General features: G+C 44.5%; 1 pseudogene; it reads right to left on the minus strand.

The window, feature by feature from the left end:
* Positions 1-5,831: 5,831 nt before the first annotated feature.
* Positions 5,832-5,949, minus strand: LOC126279277 (5S ribosomal RNA; annotated as a pseudogene).
* Positions 5,950-7,414: the final 1,465 nt, after the last annotated feature.

Genomic DNA, 7,414 nt, shown 5'->3' on the forward strand with positions numbered 1-7,414 from the left:
GTTTACGTATCAGCCGATAGAGGACAGTATTGGATAGGGGGACTGTGATTATAGTTTCGATTGTGCCCACTAGAGTGCACTAAAGTAATAGAACGTTTTCCATAAAGTGTTCTAGTATTTTCATAAAGTGTTATTATGTCTTTTTGTGTATGTAAATTGTTGTAAATGTGTTTTAGCAGTATGAATGCTGCGTGAGTGTTGTTTAATGTTAATATGAAGGTAATTGTTTAACGAGTTATGTAGTAGGATTTAGTGTGGGAACATTTCGAAGATGTATGGTTATGGACAAAGGGGATTTTTAAAGAATAGTTTTTTAAAGGAAGTTTATGGTAAAGGAAAAGTTAATTCATATATAAATAACAACAGTAAATAACTTTATGCATAAACAAAAGTTAAGCATATTACATAATTAGGTCGGTAAAAAGTCGTTAGGTTTACTATTTTGCAATTGGTTATTGGTGAAAAGCGGGGATTGAGGCGGGAGAATGTTATTTGCTATTGGCTGTTGGGTAAACTGACCAATGGTAAAGCAATATTCTGCGCGTGCCTTTCTCTGCTGGTATAGAAGACTTAGAGTATTCTAAAGAGGAGTGGGAGCCTAGCCATGAAACAGTTCGGACGTGTGTAGTAGTAGTTCCGAAGGAAACGATAAGTCGCCGGATCTAGCAGTGTTTCATACGTCAAAAGTGTGGTGAAGTGCCGGCATAATCATTCCGATGGGCGTGTAAAAATTACTTAATTTTTAAGTAAATTTTGTGACGAGAAGAGACATATATTCCGCGTGACGTATTGAGCAGGTCGGTGGCTAAAAACTGTGACTGCATTTGGTATCGACAGACGTAATATTTGGCTAGCATTATCAATCAAAAACAATCAGTGTTTTTGTAGCTATTACGTTTTCGGGAAATGCAACACCATAAACTTGCTAACGTGAGTGAAAGGGATTATGAGTGACTGTGTTAAGACTAGCACGGGCTTGGCAGCGATACTTGTTCACCCAAGTTTCAGAATATATTAATTGAGGACAGAATTTCCAAACTTTCATTTGTGTGAAAACCTTCTCCCTAAACGTAGATTAGTGACTTACATTGCAGCCTGGATCACGTCGAAGTACAGTAGGTTTCCCTCGGCTTTCCTACTGATGATCTGCTGAGACAATGTTCACAGGTAGGTGCAGGTAGGTCGTAAGGGACGGAAAGAACCGCGCCGCTGCACTTTCATGGGAAATATACGTAAATCTGTGTAACCGCTCGCGAGGGAGTAAAAAAGAAAGAAAAAAGAGAGGTCAATTTAATCACGAAAATGTACCGCAGATTCCTGCCAGTGGGCACACAGAGTCGGCTAATAAAACTAGTTTTCGTCAGGGTCTCACGCCAACTGTCTGCCACGTTCAATCACCGCCTGGTTAATGACTCTCATCCTGCTGGGCGTATAAGCGGAGTCTTGGATGAAGAATAATAGAATAAGAGCTACCCATAGCAGCACACGTATCTGCCTGTATCCTACTCCAAGGCTAACTATCTCACGATCCAAATTGCATCTACATCTACATCCATACTCCGCAAGCCACCTGACGGTGTGTGGTAGAGGGTACCTTGAGTACCTCACCTCTATCGGTTCTCCCTTCTACTCCAGTCTCGTATTGTTCGTGGAAAGAAGGATTGTCGGTATACTTCTGTGTGGGCTCTAATCTCTCTGATTTTATCCTCATGGTCTCTTCGCGAGATATACGTAGGAGGGAGCAATTACTGCTTGACTCCTCGGTGAAGGTATGTTCTCGAAACATCAACAAAAGCCCGTACCGAGCTACTGAGCGTGTCTCCTGCAAAGTCTACCACTGCAGTTTATCTGGCATCTCCGTAACGCTTTCGCGATTACTAAATGATCTCGTAACGAAGCGCGCTGCTCTCCGTTGGATCTTCTCTATCTCTTCTATCAACCCTGTCTGGTACAGATTCCACACTGTTAGGCAGTATTCAAACAGTGGGCGAACAAGCGTACTGTAACCTACTTCCTTTGTTTTCGGATTGCATTTCCTTAGGATTCTTCCAATGAATCTCAGTCTGGCATCTGCTTTACCAACGATCAACTTTATATGATCATTCCATTAAAGTCACTCCTAATGCGTACTCCCATATAATTTATGGAATTTACTGCTTCCAGTTGCTGACCTCCTATTTTGTAGCTAAATGATCACGGATCTTTCTATGTATTCGCAGCACATTACACTTGTCTACATTGAGATTCAATTGCTATTCCCTGCACCATGCGTCAATTCGCTGCAAATCCTCATGCATTTCAGCACAATTTTCCGTTGTTACAACCTCTCGATATACCACAGCATCACCCGCAAAAAGCCTCAGTGAACTTCCGATGTCATGCACAAGGTCATTTATGTATATTGTGAATAGCAACGTTCCTACGACACTCCCCTGCGGCACACATGAAATCACTCTTGCTTCGGAAGACTTCTCTCCATTGAGAATGACATGCTGCGCTTCCACGTGAGTCAGCAAGGTCTGCATATATCATGGAGTCCATACTGTCCATAGAAAAAGTAGTGAAAATTACGCACTGGTTCCTTGTGAGCCGGTAGCTGAAGGGTGTGGACAAAAATATGAAAACACCACAAAAACAGCACACTACCAAGCCCAGCATTGTCAAGGAAAATCGTTGGCATTAAAAATAACTTCGTCGTCTCGGAATCTATAAATACAGGAACTGTACCGTCTCCAAGGAAAAATTTTAGAGTTCTTCCTGAAAAATAGTGGCAATTTCAAGTTACGATGATGGAAGTGGATAGTGATCAATCACCCCTCTCTCTAAATTAGACCCAGTGGCTCAATAATACTGAGATATCGTGACTATGGTGACCAGGGAAGATGCGACGGTTCATGCTCGTGCTCACAAAACCAGTACTAGACGATGCCAGGAGTGTCAGCAGGGGCCCTAAGTGTTGTAACGCAGCATCACCATTGGAGAACAAACATTGTACCATGGGATGGACTGTATTATCCAGAATGGTCACATAATCCTTGGAAGTGATGCGATCTTGAAGAGTAACTATGGGCCCCAACGAATTCTACTATATGGTTGCCCATATCATCACCACTTTTGGGATGTAACCGCGGTCAGTAGTTGGACATAGTATGGAACAAGACTCATCGGACCAAATTACTGCCTCGCGGAGTGGTCGCGCGGTTTGAGGCGCCATGTCACGGCCTGCGCGGCCCCTCCCTCCGGAGGTTCGAGTCCTCCCTCGGGCATGGGTGTGTGTTTTGTTCTTAGCGTAAGTTAGTTTAAGTAGTGTTTAAGTCTAGGGACCGATAACCTGAGCAGGTTGGTTCCTTAGGAATTCACACACATTTGATCCAAATTACTTTCTTCGATTGCTCCACAGTCCCGATTCAGTGGCTTCGGCACCACGTTTTCCTGTTACAGGAGTTTTCACAACTGATGAGTGGTTTCGGAATTCCATGTCGCCCTGAAATCCCCAGTTTATAAAGTCCCACACCGTTGTTTTGGTGCTGACAGGGTTTGCGAATGGCACACTCAGCTCTGCAGTGACTCTTGCAGCTGTCGCCCTCTTTATCTTCCGTCACAATCCTCTTCAATAACCATCCGGCACTATCATTCAACACGCATTTTCGTCTGCGTTGTGACATATTGGATGATGTGGAGTGTAAATCTTCGATATTGTGGCTCTTGTAACACCAAGCACTTTGGCCACCTTCGTTACGGAAGCAGCCACCATACCAGCACTAACAATCCGCCCACGTTCCAGTTCACTTAGGTCCGCTCTCACAACTGCACAGAACACTGTTTCGACTTTTGCAACTTACTGCGGGTACTGCACAGGCGCCGTTCGTAGTCAAATACAACAGTGTAACCTGCAGGGGTTGAGCTAGTATCTACGTTTATGTCCAAGCATGCATTTCTCATTGTGTTTTCAGATTTTTGTGCAACCCACATGCCGTAAGGGCGTAGCACAACTCTACCTTCAGTGCCATGCTTGGCTTCGCAACCAGTTTATTGGCGCAGCGGCTGCGATTCTAGGACCGCAGATTGAGCCTCAGAGGAGCGCATAGGTGCGTAATTCTCAGGCTTACTGGGGCCTCCGGTACAACGTCTGACAGAGCCATAGTAGTAATATTGGAGACCTGGGCCACTGACATTCAATTACGGCACAGAGCACTGCGCCACTGGTCAAGCCGAGGCACACTCGCCACAGTGCGGATCCTCACAGGAGTAAATATCAGTGACGAACCCCAGCTCTGTACATGTAGAACAGGTAAGTGGCCACCCGACTGTAACGATAGCACAACCAGCAGGCGTCTGTACAACTTTTTCCCAATTAACAGACCACTGTCGTAAATGGGTGACCATAGTGGGGGAATGGTGTGCTTCGTTGGCTCTGAGCACTATGCGACTTAACATCTGAGGTCATCAGTCCCCTAGAACTTAAAACTACTTAAACCGAACTATCCTAAGTACATCACACACATCCATGCCCGAGGCAGGATTCGAACCTGCGATCGTAGCAGTCGCGCGGTTCCGGACTGAAGCGCCTAGAACCGCTCTGCCACCACGGACGGCCGTGCGCTTCATTACTAGGCATGGACCTTACCCAGTACGTCTACATAGAATAGTGAGACAGGCAATAAATTTCGGCATTTGCGGAGAGATAGAAACTTTTTTTGCAATTCGTGCCAATCAGAAGCGATGAACGGACTAAATGTCTTCAACTTGTACATAATTGTTGTGAACACCGAAAGTTGAAAGTTATTTAACTCTACTACCAAAAGAATATCAGAAGCACTGTAATATATATTTTACAGTTGGGAACATAGTGATATTTGTGCCGAAGTACAGGACACTGTAACTGGAATCGAAATGATCCAGCAGTAAAGAGGTTTCCAGTGCATGCCAATGATAAAAGCAGAAGAACCAACACTTGAAGATGTTTAACAAGGAAACAATGATGAGGAAAACTCATAGGATATTCTGATAGAGATGGTGATGGTCTAAATGAAAGAGGAAACGCAACTTCCTGCCAGATAAAAGCTGTATGCCGACCCGAGACTCGAAAGTCGGATATTTTCCATTAGTTGGCAAGCGCTTGAAACTGGTTCGTAATTTTTATTTATTTATTTATTTTTCCTTTTTTTGTTTTGTTCTCGGGAAAGAGGCATACGGAAATAAGTTTCAGTGCATCTCTGATAGTAACACAATTCTCATAAAAAAAACCAGACATCAGTTACTCAGCCTACAAATCTTAAAGAAATCAATTCTCAATAATCTGACTGCGAGTCCTGAAATATTAACAACTCCTAACAAGTGTACTGCAGTGATCCTGTACGTAACAGGCAAGCTACCTCGTCCTGCCGCTGCAACTGTGTGATCCGCAACACGGTAAAAATATTTCAGAAGTAATACAACGTTTCATGAAGAGTGCAATGCATGGTCATAATAATTGCACTAACTACTGCCATATTTTTCTTATATATGTAAATTGAATGATCAAGGAAGATTTGGTCAATAATACTTAAATCGTATAAGAAAACAATGAAGACTGTAATTCACCATATTTGCAAAATAGATCATTTGAACACTGACATACTTTAAAGAGCTCTCCGTCTTCAGGCCACAAGTGGCCCATCGGGGCCATCCGACCGCCGTGTCATCCTTAGATGAGGATGCGGATAGGAGGGGCATGTGGTCAGCACATCGCTCTCCCGTTCGTTATGATGGTTTTCTTTGTCCGGAGCTGCTAACTATTCGGTCGAGTAGCTCCTCAATTGGCATCACGAGGCTGAGTGAACCCCGAAAAATGGCAACAGTGCATGGCGTCCCGGATAGTCACCCATCCAAGTGCCGTCCACGCCCGACAGCGCTTAACTTCGGTGATCTGATGGGAACCGGTCGATCCACTGCGGCAAGGCCGTTCCCACTGACAAACTTTAAACAGACCTTAATTATCCCACAATGTCAGTACTCAATAAACACATCTCTGGGCATAACAAAGGTATGAATATTACTTTCAATGTGTGCAGACATCAATCTGACAAAACCCCTCCAGTACGCAAGCAAGCAACAATTACGTGCAACCAAAAAAGGCAAATTACCAAAAATCCTCATCTGTCACCCAAGTCTCTTCGTGCACTACCGGCCCGATAACGGCAGCTGCGACCTCTCATGTCGCGCGGCTGCTCTCCAACTCAGGCTCCGTCCGATCTCTTCCGATTCCTCTCAACAACTGTTCACTTGCCACTACTCCCAATAATAATATCTCAGACTCAGAGTTTGTCTATGCACACCACAGGAGAGTCATTGGTACACTTCGGAAAGAGGTGTTAACGTGCAAATTTCACACCCCACAGGCTGTGCTACCCAATCACGAATCACGTCCGTCCCCCTCACCTTCAGTACCGCCAGTACATGGTCCCCTACGTTTCACACTGCAAAAAAGTGCTCCTGCGTAACTTGTGACACTAGCACTCCTGGTAGAAAGGATTTTACGGAGACATGGCGTAGACATTCTCTTGGGGAAGTTTCCAGAATGAATTTTCACTCTGTAGATAACTGAACGCTGATCTGAAATTTCTCGATAGACTAAAACGGTGTGTCGGACCTGCTGTGTAGTCCAAACAAGACACAGCCAGGGCAAAAGCACCACAGGCCCGAATATGCCAGCTGGCGCCAGTACCATGGAGACTCGCCACTTGAGCGAGTTCCACTGGCGCCACGGGCGGCCCTGAGGATGAAGATATCGACTTCGACTCGGCCAGTTGACGGCCATGTACAAACCGCCAATGACCGGACGACAACAAAAGGCCTACTCGGAAGACATGGTTCAAATGACTCTGAGCACTTTGGGACCTAACATCTGTGGTCAGCAGTCCCCTAGAACTTAGAACTACTTAAACCTAACTAACTAAGGACATCACACACATCCATGCCCTAGGCAGGATTCGAACCTCCTGACATTCATGGTGGTGTCTGTTTGTTCTATATCGTGTCTCCCTACCACTTTTGGCAACGGCGCTCTGAGTGTGTTTTTTAGGGAATTGACTAGTTTGAACCTGGACCTGTTGCTGGTAAGAAGATGCCAGACCACACATGACATGTAGAATTCAGAAGAGTTCAGTGAGACTAGCGATGATATAACCAAATACTTAATGATTTCAGCGTCAGCTCCACTGCACTCCCTCTAAAAGAATCTTAATACTAACTAAATTTAGTGGAAGGGGTTCAAGGCTTTCCTGTTTTTAGTTAACTGGTAAAATAACGTCGAAAAAACAGTTAAGATTACCACTGGAAATTTTATTCTGCTCACAAAACATTGCTCTGTGCAATTGCAATGGAAATACTATAAGCGACAGTGCTGCTAAAGCAGAGTTACTAAGCACAGCCT

The sequence above is a fragment of the Schistocerca gregaria genome, chromosome 6, assembly GCF_023897955.1.
Source record: "Schistocerca gregaria isolate iqSchGreg1 chromosome 6, iqSchGreg1.2, whole genome shotgun sequence".
In the NCBI taxonomy this organism is placed as follows: domain Eukaryota; kingdom Metazoa; phylum Arthropoda; class Insecta; order Orthoptera; family Acrididae; genus Schistocerca; species Schistocerca gregaria.